Source organism: Ochotona princeps, chromosome 9 (assembly GCF_030435755.1).
Source record: "Ochotona princeps isolate mOchPri1 chromosome 9, mOchPri1.hap1, whole genome shotgun sequence".
NCBI classification, from domain to species: Eukaryota; Metazoa; Chordata; class Mammalia; order Lagomorpha; family Ochotonidae; genus Ochotona; species Ochotona princeps.
The window spans coordinates 68,026,991-68,040,696 of NC_080840.1; the positions used below are offsets into that span (position 1 = coordinate 68,026,991).

The following is a 13,706-nucleotide window of genomic DNA, read 5'->3' on the forward strand; positions in this document are numbered from 1 at the left end:
GCTAATGCTCTAAAATAGCATAGAAGACATTTTAGCATATTGTTAGCAGAATGAACAGCTTTCTTTGCTCATACCTTGAGAGTGAGAATTTTTGAGAGTCTTTGGTGAGTGGCCTTTGAAGGTGGTCATAGAAATAAATGCCTGCAGGTCTGGTGCCGTGGCTCAGCGGCTAAATTCTCATCATGCACCCCAGGAACCCATATAGGTGCCTGTTTGTGTTCTGGCTGCTCCACTTCCCATCCAGCTCCCTGCCTGTGCCCTGGGAAAGAAACAGAGGATGGTTCCAAGTCTTGGACCCCTGCACTCAAATGGGAGATCTGGAAGAAAGCTCCTGACTCCTGGTATCAGATCGGCTCAACTCCAGCCATTCCGGCCATTTGGGGAGTGAACCAGTGGATGGAAGACCTTTCTCTGTGTCTTTCCTTCTCCTCTGTAAATCTGCATTTCCAATAAAAATGAATGAATCTAAAAAAAAAGCCCAAAAAACAAAAACAAGAAAGAAATGTTTGCGCCAGGGGAAGCTGTCTGCTTCTGAGGGGCACAGAGTGAAGTTGGCTGCCGTAACGAGAGTGCAAAGCTCCTAGATGAGGACTGCGGTGGACCGGCAGAAGAGTGCGTTAGGAAGATGTTTTCAAAGGAACCACGAACTCTTAGAATGTGAGTTATAGTATTTGCCAATGAGCAGCTTCTTTATGATATATGAAATGCTTCAAAGTATTATTTCTTTTTTCCCTTTGAAGTTTCTAATAGTTCAATGCAACTTCTAAAAACATACCATTTGCTGCTACTTGCCACAGAAAAATAAGAGACTCATTGGAAATTAATCTGTTAATCTGTGATGTAGGAGCCTCTGCAGGTTGACGTGGATAAGGACAGTGAAGGTACATTTTGGCTTGGTAACTGAAGACCAGGACTCTATGTTCTAGAACAGAGGCTTTTGGAAACAGATATGGGCAGAAGCATTTAAGATCCCTGCTCAGAAGGGGCACTGCCGGGAAAACCATGAGGGTCTTTAGAAAGTTTGTGGAAAACGTGTGGTATGAAAAAAACTATGCGTAGATATTGACGTTTTTACATTGAAATAAACTCATCTTTTAACTTCATTCTTCTACTAATTTTTTGAAGTACCCCCATATATTTTGGATTAAAAAAAGTTTATTTATTTTCATCAATTGAAAAGCAGAGCGACAAACAGGAAAGAGAGAAAGAGCTAGACGGACAAATGTTGGCAAGAGTGCTGACAGGATCAGGCCAAAGCAAGAACCCAGGAATTTCACTTGGGTCTCCTGTGTCAATGGCAGGAGTTCAAACACTGGCACCATCCCATGTTGCCCCCCGCCCCCAGAAAGCATTAACAGGAAACTGTCTCAAAAGTGGAGTGGCTGGAACGAAGCAGGTATCTGGTATGAGATGCAGACATCCAGGTGGCTCCTGGCTTCAGACTGGCCCAACTCTGGCTGCTGTGGCCGTTTGGGGCATGAACGAGCAGATGGAAGATCTCTCTCTCTCTGCATCTCCCCTCTCTCTGTAAACCTGTTTTTCAAATTAAAAAAATGATTTCTTTTTAAGGCTGCCTTTTGTTTTCTACCCCTGAAGTTAAACTGATGCAAGTTGTTTTGCCCAAATCAATACCTGAGCAGATAAAAAAAAAAAATAAAGGGAGGAGTTGTTCCATTTTCATAGTAGCTGATTTTTGCTTAGTTTCTTTGCCAGCATTTTCGAGGCAGAGAAACTTGAACTCTGATGGGAGCAAATTGCTCTGATTATTATTCTATTCAATTGTTAGGTTAGTGCAGTTACATACACGAATGGGCATGTCTGTAAATAAATAAAAAAATAGAGCAGAGTGCCAGTAAGGTATTTTTTGATAGCACTAGAAACTGTAAGTGGGAGAAAGTATAAAAAACTACTGGGACACAGCCCAAAAATGTTACGTGATTTCAGCTGCACTTGTACTTTTTCCTAACCACAGTAGTTCAGATGTAAGGAGGAGGAACTTTACAAATTAATCAAAACAGCCAGCCTTATCAAGATATAAGTCACATTTGATCTAGTTCACCTACTTACACTGTCTAATTAAATTTTCAGGGTGTACTATTGGAGTGTATAATTTCTTTTTAGAAGTTGTGCTAAATTATATACAACATAAAAGGCACCGTTTCAGCCACATAGCTGTATAATTCAAGGTCCTTAATTATATTCAGCGTTATGCAATTGCCGTTATGACCCATAGCTAAAATATTTGCACGATCTGAAATAACAACTTTGTAACTATTAAGCAACAAATTTCCAGTTCTTGTCTGCTGCCCAGCAACCTCTAACCTTTTGTCTATGCATTTGTCTATTTTACATATTTCATGTTAATAAACTCATGAAATATTTGTTTTGTTGTATTTGACCTATTTGGCACATTGTTGCTTTTTTTTTTTTTTTTACAGATTTATTTTATTTTTATTGGAAAGTCAGATATACAGAGAGGAGGAGAGACAGAGGGGAAGATCCTCTGTCCAAGGATTCACTCCCCAAGTGGCTGCAACGGCCGGTGGCAGGAGCCAGGAACTTCTTCCAGGTCTCTCACACAGGTGCAGAGTCCTAAGGCTTTGGGCTGTCCTCAACTGCTTTCCCAGGCCACAAGCAGGGAGCTGGATGGGAAGTGGAGCTGCTGGGATTAGAACCGGCACCCATATGGGATCCCAGGGTGTTCAAGGTGAGGCCACTAGGCCATGCTGCTGGGCCCATGGCACCTTGTTTTCAAGTGTATGTTTTAGCATATTTCAGAACTTCATTTCTTTATATGACTGAGTAATGTTCCATTTTATGCATATATCCCTTTATACCCATTCTGTTGCTGAGCCATTAAGGTTCTCTCTGCGTTTGGGTCACTGCAGTAGAGCTGCTGTTGGCATTTTGGATGCATGTCTAGGGCATAACTGTCAAATGTGACAATTCTCTGCCTAGCTTTTGGAGAAGCTGCCAAACCTTAGTTACGGCACCGTTACAGTATCACCAGCACAGTGCCAGGGCTCCAGTTTCCTGGAAGGTGTTGCCATCTGAGTGTCTTGCATCATGGTTTTGTAAAAATGAACTTTTTCATTTATACCAGTAGACTATTATAGCTGGATTCCTTCTATTCCTCAATTTCCTTAAGTTTTGTGTATATTAAGTCATCTCAGATGTTTGTTACTACTCTTAAAGTTACTCCCAGATTCCTAGTGTTTAAGCTCTTATCTTGTAGAGGATTAAGAAGGAAACTCGGGGGCTGGAGAAAAAATCATAAATGAAAAAATTCTATGCAGTGGGGAAATGTGTGTGTTACGTAAAAGAGGCCAAAAGAAGTGTATCGGAGTGAGGCGTGATAGCGTAATGGTTAAGGTCCTCGCCTTGAACGCCCCGGGATCCCATATGGGCGCCGGTTCTAATCCCGGCAGCTCCACTTCCCATCCAGCTCCCTGCTTGTGTTGGGAAAGCAGTTGAGGACGGCCCAAAGCCTTGGGACCCTGCATCCACTTGGGAGACCTGGAGGAAGTTCCTGGTTCCTGGCTTTGGATCGGCGCAGCACCAGCCGTTGTGGCCACTTGAGGAGTGACTCATCGGACGGAAGATCATCCTGTCTCTCCTCCTCTCTGTATTCTGCGTTTCCAATAAAAATAAATTAATAATAATAATAAAAAAGATGTGTACCAAGGGATCATATATCTTATAAGGAATTATAAAGATTATGTAGGAGAAAGAAACCCTGAGTGTATTTATGGAAAGGTAATGAGAAATCAAGAGAAACAGACCGCGTCACTGTGAATAAAAGCCACCACAGAAAGAGCCAAGGTTCAGAGTCTTCATGGCTGTGACAGTGACTTTGACTTCAGCAGGGAAGACGTGCTTCTGCCCCCTCTTTCCTTCCCTCTGGTGGGGCGAGTAGCTCCTGAAACCTTGCTAAAAATGGAACGCTCACTTCCCCAACCCTGTAACTTCCACAGCTGATCAGGTCCACACGACATTGGCCCAGTGGATTTCCCAGACTATCCTGTGAGATGTAAGAAGCCCAGAGCTTCCCTCAAAGAAAGAAGAGGGCCTGGCAGAGTAGCCTAGCAGCTAACGTCCTCGCCTTGCACGTGCCAGGATCCAATATGGGCGCCGGTTCTGATCCCAGTGGCCCCGCTTCTCATCCAGCTCCCTGCTTGTGACCTGGGAAAGCCCAAAGCCTTGGGACCCTGCACCTATGTGGGAGACCTGGAAGAAATTCCTGCCTTTGGCTTTGAATTGGCTCAGTTCTGGCTGTTGTGGCCACCTGGGGAGTGAATCATCGGATGAAGATCTTTCTCTCTGTCTCTCCTCCTCTCTGTATATCTGACATTCCAATGAAAAAAAAAAGCAAATCTTAACAAAAAAAAAAAAGAAAAAATGCGATGTAGTTCAAAGGTGGTACTAGCTATCAAAGTTCTAGATTCTACATTTGACGGATTGTACCTGTAGAATACCTAATGTGATCCCATGATGGAACAGCACTTCTCATTGTCACTATCACACCAAATTTTTTTTAAAATTATATGAACTTGAAAATATGCATACTGTTTCATTTTCTAAATTTATGTCAAGAAAAAAAAAACAAGGCAGTGTATAACTATTCATATGTATCTTGTACAAGATGATTAACATGCAGTTAGTTATCAAGACATATCTCGACAAAAACCCAGACATCCAACACTAAGGGAGTTACTAAGTAAAGTATGACTCAACCATGTACTAAAACACTAGTTTGTCCTTGAAGGTGACCTTGTAGAAATGTATTGACAAACGTAATAATATTCATAAATTATTCGCAGATAAAACAAGTAAATTATAAAATAAAGTCATAGTTTGCAATATCTGCCTATTTTTGTCTGTATGTATATATTTCTTTTGCTGTCTATAGCTGTGTATTTGTGTTGATATTGAGAAATCTCTAACTTTTCTGCATATGCCTACACATATATGCTCTTAACATTTGTCTTCGGTAGTAGGATTATAAATGATTTTTATTCATTCCTTAGACTATCTGTATTTTACAATTTTCATATTGCGTTCCCGAATTATATCCCCACAACATTTACCCATATTCCATCCTGGAAAATGCCAAATAGAGGCAACTTCAGAATTCTGGCAAAGAAACTGATTGCTTTGCCCGCACATATGTGGAATTATGCATTTCTGTCTCCACATGTTCAAGACTGTGTCTCTTTAAAAATGTGTCCTAAAATCATCACAAAGAAGACCCCAGCCACAAGTCTTTTGGCAGTCAATGCTGATAGGGTGAGTAAAAGAAAGATGGCTCATCAGTGATGTATCTTGCTGGGCTGGGCACAGGGTGGGCACAGGGTGGGCACAGAAAGGGCGTGCATTACCAGTACTGCTGTCTGCAGTGTCTTGTGTTCTGTATCTTTTTTTTTTTTTTAGCTCAGGATTATCAGGGCAGTGTTTCCACACCAGCACCTTCAATGCGCATGTCCACTCAAACTCAAAGCCCCATTTGATTCCTACCAGCTTCTAAACACTTTGATGAATAAGGATTTAGCTCTTGCTGACAGAATCAGTTCTTACAGATGACTTGTTCATTCATAAGTAAGCAAATAGTGCTACAGTGGCTTGAATTCACTGCAAAGGCATTTTCACAGAGTTGATTTCATCAGCACATAATCTCTCAGGAACTTCATGAGTGAAACATCAACACTGTCTTTTTCACACGGATGCTGTGCATACTTGACTCCCACAGGCAGTAGGAATCAAAGGGCTTGCAGTGCCAGACGATGTGGGACTGTCCCGACTAGCAATGTGCAATGGTAAGGATTCAGCAGGTGCTCCCTGATCAGTCTCATCTGCACATTCATTTTTTCACAATATTAAACCTCATAGTGAAATACAGACATTTTCAGGCTTAGTCTGCATCTCCAGGTGTTCGGACTGTCCGTCTATTGCTCCAGAGACTCTTCTCTCGCTACCTTTTTGTTTTTTTAAAGATTTATTTATTTTTGTCTGAAAAGCAGATTTAGAGAGAGAGGAAGAGACAGACACAGGAAGATATCTTCCATCTGCTGGTTCATTCTCTGTCTCTGGAAGAGACAGAGCTGGGCTGATCTGAATCCGGGAGCCAGGAGCTTTTCCAGTTCTCCCATGTGGGTGCCCGTGCCCATGGACTTGAGTCATTTTTTTGCCATAAGCAGAGAGCCGGATTGGAAGTGGAGCATCCGAGACTCCAGCCAGTGCCTGTGTGAGGTGCCAACGCTGCAGGTGGAGGATTAACCTGGTGGACCACTGTGCCAGTCCCACATTAGAGACCTTTGCTATCAAGAGCCTGAAGGGAACTAAGACAAATCTAAAAACTTGTTGTCATAGGCTGAAAATCATGTTCAAAAATTGAAACTGTACAGGGCCTGGTGCAGTAGTCTAGTGGCTTGCATGTGCCAAGATACCACATGGGTGCCCGTTTGTGTCCTGGCTGCTTCACTTCCCACCCAGCTCCCTGCTTGTTGTCTGGAGAGCAGTTCACTTCCCATCCAGCTCCCTGCTTGTTGTCTGGAGAGCAGTTCAGGACAGCCCAGAGCCTTGGTACTCTGCACCCACACGGGAGACCCGGAAGAAGCTTCTGGCTTCTGGCTTTGAGTAGGTTCAGCTCTGGCTGTTGCGGCCACGAAGATCTTTCTCTTTGTTTCTCCATCTCTCTGTAAATGGGACTTTCCAATAAAAAGAAATAAATCTTAAAAAAATGTGTGGCAAGGGCTCAAGCCCGAGAAAGCATCAGATGATGACCCAATTGCTTGAGCCCTTGCCACGCATGTGGGAGACCCAGAGGAGGTTCCAGGATTCTGGCTCAGTGACTACCCTGGCTTGGTGACCACTTGGGAAGTGAATCAGTGCATGGAAAAATCTCTGTATTCTCGTGTCTGTAACTCTTGTTTTTTCAAATAAATCTTTTGAAAAAACAAGTCAATGAAATTAAAAATAATGAAAGAAATTATCATATATCTTCTATATGTAAAGCAGTAAGAGTGTAATATTAAAATGATAGACAATATCAGATTGGCCTTGCAAAAATTTCAAACATCCTTCAGCCACACTAAGTGTGAGGAGTACTGGGAAGCAGTGTGATATGGAAACATCGATTGCTTTCTTTTTTCTTTTCCTTTAATAATGCTCGTTACAAGTTGGTGGGGCCTAGAGGGTAGGGGATCAGTTCAGATGCCAGGGCTCCATATCAGGGCACCTGGGCTCAGGCCTCTGTTCCAGTACCTGATTCCAGGTTTCCACTATTTTGCACTTCAGAAGTAGTTGGTGAGGGTTTAAATAGCTGATCTGGCCACCAACGTGGGGTACCTGGAGTGTGATTTTTGACTTCAACTTGTCTAATTATGGTCATTGTGGACATGTGGGGAGCAGGTCAATAGAAGAAAAATCCCTGTTTACTGGTCTGTCTCTGCCATTCAAATAATATTAGAAAGAAAGTGGATGATGTCATTTGTGTCTTTGGTCTAGATCTATCCTTGCTATGTGCAGCAAATGTAGCTTTAAGCAAAATATAGGGATTTATACACAAACACACACATATATATGTGTATGTATATATACATATACACATATGCACACACATATATACAGATACATACATGTATACACACATGCACATATATATATAAATAAATGATAAAAATGTTTATAAGGGAAAAGCGTTTGTAAGGAGTGTAAATACAACAGTGTCAATGCAAGAGATGTTTCATTCCAGGGACCATGATATTGAGGACCTGTCTCTTTCTATCCATCCTCCTTTTAAGTCTAGCACTTTCCCTCAGTTTTCCATTTGATAAATGATTCTCTTGATTTAGTACAAATTCATGGTATTTCTGTATGGCATTGCCACCTGCCTTAAATCTACTTAAATGCACTATTCTTGCTTCCACAGAACGAGTGACTTCTTATCTCTCTTTATGTGCTCCTTCCCCCAGTGTCCCTTGCTCTCTCTTGGTATGTTTTTGGACTATACAACCTCATTCATGCTGCCTAAACAAACACAGAATTATGCAACAGCCTGCCATTCCTAAACTTAAGTTCCTCTATTTTGTGCTTATGGTAGCAGTCTCATTTCAATTTTATTTTCCTTTTATATTGTAACATTTTTTAGGGTAAAGGACATCTCATGAGAAGTTTATAGACTTGGTAACATAAGCCCCAATGGGAACGCCCTCAAATCTTGTAACATAGCTTAGTAAGTTATCTGCGGTGCTAGGATAGTTCTAGCTCATCATAACAAGGAGGGAACATTGACATTTCTGTTGCAAAAATAACCTGAAGTGATTTCATTGACATACAGGAGGCATCTATAGTCTTTTTGGACTTTCTCTAGCATAGAGTAAATGTAACAGTGCTTATAAAATACTGCAATATTTAAGGCAACTTGGGATATTTTGTATTTTTAAGGATTAATGGCTTGTACACATTTATGCTGCTTGCTCTACTTCATGTTAACCAATAAAACACGTTTTTGTCTTAATCCTCACCCAATTTTTTGGTTTTGTTGTTCAAACTACCAATGCATGCTCCTTGAAATATTTTTAGAACATTATCATTCTAGAAAAGTTAAATATAATTTAAGAAGTTACTCTATAGTCATAATTTCATATGCATATATATGCCCTAAGTGATTATAGCTTGAAAAAAAGGGTTAATTTAGGGTTTGAGGATTTACAGTTTTACCCTCACAAAATGTGGAATTCCAATACTGCTTTTTTCCTTACTAATTAGGCCTAAACCAATCTCCCACCCCCCATAAAAATAATTGTAGCTCATTCACCAGATAAAATGATTATAAGATTGCTGTGATGATAGGATTGCTATGTGGTGAAATCAGATATAGTTCCTGGTAAAATCTAAACAAATGCTAATCTCATCTAGGTATTACTTTAACAGTTATAACTTGGTGCGTAGAATAGTTCTAAATCTTTGCAAATATTCATGATAATAATCATTACTTTCCGTGATTTAATACTTGGTTTCTGCGATGAACCTTGTGAAGTAGGCTGCTTAACTTTTCCAAATGTATAGATGAGGAATCCATGGGATGGACAGCTAGAATGACTGCCCCAAGCTGAGAGACAATATCAGACTCAGGATTTCAATTTACACAAGTAGGTTCAAGAATCCACATTTTCAAGCAATATTGTCTTCTTTTGTTTATGCATTAGGTCAACCGAGTAATTAACTCGTACAATGCATTGAGTTACAGAGATGATGTTTCTGCTCTTCGGAAGATCATAGTTTTATGGCAAAAGGGGGTTTGTGAGCAAGCAACACCATTACAGTGTTGGGTACTCATAGAGGTTTGAGTTCAGTTATGGCAGCACAGGGCTGAGAAAGTGTAAAGGAAGCCCCTGCTGTCCACATTTGAAGGGCTGCCGAGCACATGCAACAGAAAACCTTCATTCATTTGCACAGTACCTGAACACTGTGAAGCTTCACAATTCCGTTTTTCGTAATGACAAATTTGAAGCTATGTGTAAAGGTGATGAATTTTATATAACTAAAAATTGACACAATATCAGAAACAAGGGATTTGCACGTTAGTAATCATGTCTATATGTTTTGTTGGACATCTGGAGAGGTTAGATGAACCGAAACCAAAAATAAACACAGTTCATAAACAATATTCATTATTCCACAAATGTGATTTTCTGGTTTTAATTTTGGCAAACTAATGCTTTTATGATACACATTTTCACATAATTTTTAAAGTCTTAGAGTAGTTGGATAAATGTATAAATATATGCTTTTACTTAACATGTTCGAAATTTGGACACATTTTTACAAAATTGTAAATTGAAACAAACATACACAACTTAAAATTTTAATTATCTTAATGTTTAAAAAGATTTCATATAACTCATTAAAACATAAAATAAATATAATAAAATTTATACACCTTTAAAAATCAGCTAAAGCTGAAATTTCTATTTCAATGTTTTATACAATTTAATTTTATTAGATTAAATATTTCTAGTAAAATAGGGCAATTCCTGAACCTACCAGTCAATGTCCATCTGGGTGCTAATTGGATTGATAATTTACATGTCATATCTAAGCCAACTTATCTATTTATAAATTTAATGGTAATGCAAAATGCTTAAAATTGCAAAATATTCCACAGCTGCCATGCACAGTTGTTGTGAACACTCAATAATTAATAAATAGCTTCAGAACCATAATTTGAGCACATAGGCAAATCAAAAAGTGTATGCTTGACTCTCTGATGGAAACATCAGGTTTTCAAATCAATTACATGTATGATACCTGGAGGGGATGTTTGGTGTGCGCTGTCTCTCGCCTGAGCACCAGTACTCCTCAGATCATTTCTGTCCTCTGTGGCCATGTCTGTTTGTCTCTGTCGCTGGTGATAGCACAGTCATTCATAGGAAACTTTGCTTTGTTTCAAGGACTAACAGCCAGGGATAGAGGGTAATGTTTTCTTGATATCTGAATCATTTTGTTTATGATAGCAGATGCTTACAGTTGTGGCTCTTTTGGTGCCAACCTAAGCACCAGATCCTGAGAGTTAGGGAACATCTATATGTGCAATGTTGCTTGAAGTTTATTTTTGTTTATGATGTGCAAGGCCCTTCCAAGTGTAGGTTCCATCCTTTCCAGAGCTCCCTCTTGCTTATGACTGAAGCTCTGTGTGATTACTACCTATGGGACCAAGGAATACTTTTAGATGAGTCAAAAAAAGGAGATAGGGCGACATGGAGCATGGTGCCATGTGGTAATGCAGCATGTCCAGGAACAGTAGACGTGTCTTTGTTGTTGGAACAGTAGACGTGTCTTTGTTGTTGGAACAGGTTGCCTGAGGGGAGTGGAGAGAAGTGGGAGAATAGCTGAGATGCCTACTGGAAGTGTAAACAGCCATATTTAGGGAAACTGAACTTATCTTAATGCAAGGGGGAATCTGAAATTAAACTGATAAGAACAGATACTACACTTGATCTTAGCCAAAAGGCCAAGAAGCGATGCAAGGGGGAATCTAAAGGACTTATGCCAAGGGTGGTTTTATTAGGTCGAACCAAGAAGGGCACCACCAGAAACAAAGGTATCAGTGAAATTAGCCCAACAAATATGTGGTAGTGGACTTGAGAGTGATGGGAGGAGTTGAGAGGAATGCTGGATAATGTGAGAGGTTAGATGTACAGGCAGGCACAACACCTTGTTATTGTTTAATGTGCCTGTTAAAGTTCAGAGAGCTTCTGTTTCCAGTCTTCAGGATTTTAACTTTTGCATTACCTGCTTCTGTTTAACTGTTGGATATTGCTTCAATATTTGAATTATAGACTGAGTGTGGTGTTAGCCAAAGATAGACTGATTCCAACCAGTGCCATCAATGAGAAAATGTAAAAAAAAAAACCCAAAAAACAAAAACACAAAACTGGTCTCACGTTGTCACACAACTGTTGATTCTTAATAAGATCCTTTTTGGGCTGTCTCCTTGGGTCCATGAAGTTCATCTCACAGGTTAAAAAGATTAAAAAAAATGACCAAGGTACAATGTGTACTATTCCTTGACAAATTCTCCATGAATTCACAGTAAACTGACCTTCAGTTACTTTTGGTAAGATTTTTTGATTTTTCAATGGGAAACATTTGGAATATTTATAAAATTTCCAAATATGCTGGAACTTTACAGAATGTTGCTTTGTTCTTTAGAGTGTTGAAATATTTATTTCTAAATTAAGTGTGACCTAAAATGGCATTTGTTTTGTTTTGCTCTATTTTGACTTCATGTAACCTTTCAAGACTGATTAGGGGAAGATTTGTGACAAGTGTAGCTGGAATTTGACTTAAATGTTTGGTAGTCACAGCCATTACAGATTGAGCTTTTTTTTTGTTTGTTTAAGATTTATCTATTTCTCTATTTGACAGATAAAGAGAGAGAGAGAGAGAGAGAGAGAGAGAGCTCTCTTCCATCTGCTGATTTACTCCCCAAATGTCTGCAGTATTTTGGGGGGCAGGGAACAACCTGAACCCTGGAGCCTGGAACTCTATCCAGGTGTCTCATGTGGGTGGCAGGGACCCAAGTATTGCCATTTCCCTGCGTTAGCAAGGAAGTGGACTTGAGTCAGAACTTTGATATGGGTATGGGTGGTAACTTATGCTACTGTGTCCTAACATATGCCCTGTATTGTTATTCTATAGCTTTTTAAAAACACTTTTGTTCGTGCTTATTACATCTGTCTTCTTATACCTGGGTCAACTGGGTTACTTGATACAAGTTTGATGCTATTGGTCTCCAACACACACAGTGACTTTAAGTGGCCGGATATGAGAAGCCAGTCTTAACAACTCCTCACCTACTCAACTGAATCAATAGCTACTGCAATTGATCAAGTGCTCCTGCAGGGTTCTGGGTGTTGAATTCAGACTTTGGTAACTCAGTTTCCCTCAGTGTGGAAGATGATGAGTTTTGAATTCATTTTTTTCCATCCCATGATTGAAGCCTGGTTCCTTAAGCTGAGTTTTGGGATTGAGACTTTGGTTGCATGTTCACATTTCTGGCTATTTTGGGCGACACATTACCTTGTGTCCCCAAGGTGTATTTTCATTGATTCACTAAATATTGTCCTGGCATATTCTTTGTAATAGGTGAAAAGGCTGAGAACAGACTTCTGCTTTGATAAAGAGAGTACTTGAATACAGGGAATGTTGATAATTTTTAAAGTGTTTTTGGCCAATTATTTATTTGATGATATCTCCCTCAGGTTATATTTTATACTGCTTTTCCTCTCATTTTCATTCATTCATTAGCTTAGATACTAAACAACAACTCACTAGGGTTTGCATCTTATTTCTTTTCTTGTTTTATGTCTTTTTTTACATTGAGACCTTATGTTAATTCTAAATTATATTTGGAAGGGAGAACAAATGAGATTCATGAATAATATGAGACATTTAGTGAGGCTCTATCTCTAGACAGCCAGGAAGAATGAGATAGAAAATAATGATAACAAAAAGTAATGTTAGGAACAAGATCAGGAGCAATCTGGAGTTCAAGGTAGCTCAGTTTTTTTGTACTTTAGAAATGTCATTTTATCCTGAGGTTCAAAATGACCTTGTGATGGGAAGGGAGGAAAAGAGTGAATTTTAAAATTTCTACAAATCAGTGCAAAATTTTGGTGATATCTAACTTCTTTTTTTTTTTTTTTTTGATTTTCCATTTGTGTTTTATTGGATTTTGCAAATGGGGACTCCTGGATGCAGAAGACAACTGCTTTTCTTTCTACATTATGGATGATGGATGAGAAATGATGCCCAAGTTTTTCTCCCTCTTCTTCACTGCTGTGATTACTTTTTTGTTTGTTTGTTTGTTTGTTTTTTGTTTTTTTTATATCTAATTTCATAACTTTAGTCACATAGTTACCTGAATCTATAACCACAGAACCATTGGCTTACAGTAGCTAGAGTTATAATAAATAAGTTATTTTGAGTCCAATAAGTAAATTAAACTTAAAAAGACATTTCCTTTTCTTTTTTTTTTTTATTTACTGTAATTTACCTGTTGATGAATTTAATGGTTATAGAGCTGTTTTGCTAAAGCAGAAGTGAACAACTTGGAAACCAGTTTAGCTTCCTACATTCACTAACCATCAGAAAGATATTGTAGGGCCCGGCGGCGTGGCCTAGCGGCTAAAGTCCTCGCCTTG

At 39.4% G+C, this 13,706-nt stretch overlaps 1 pseudogene; it reads right to left on the reverse strand.

Annotated features, from left to right (window-relative positions):
- Nucleotides 1–10,904: 10,904 nt before the first annotated feature.
- Nucleotides 10,905–11,023, reverse strand: LOC131481195 (U2 spliceosomal RNA; annotated as a pseudogene).
- Nucleotides 11,024–13,706: the final 2,683 nt, after the last annotated feature.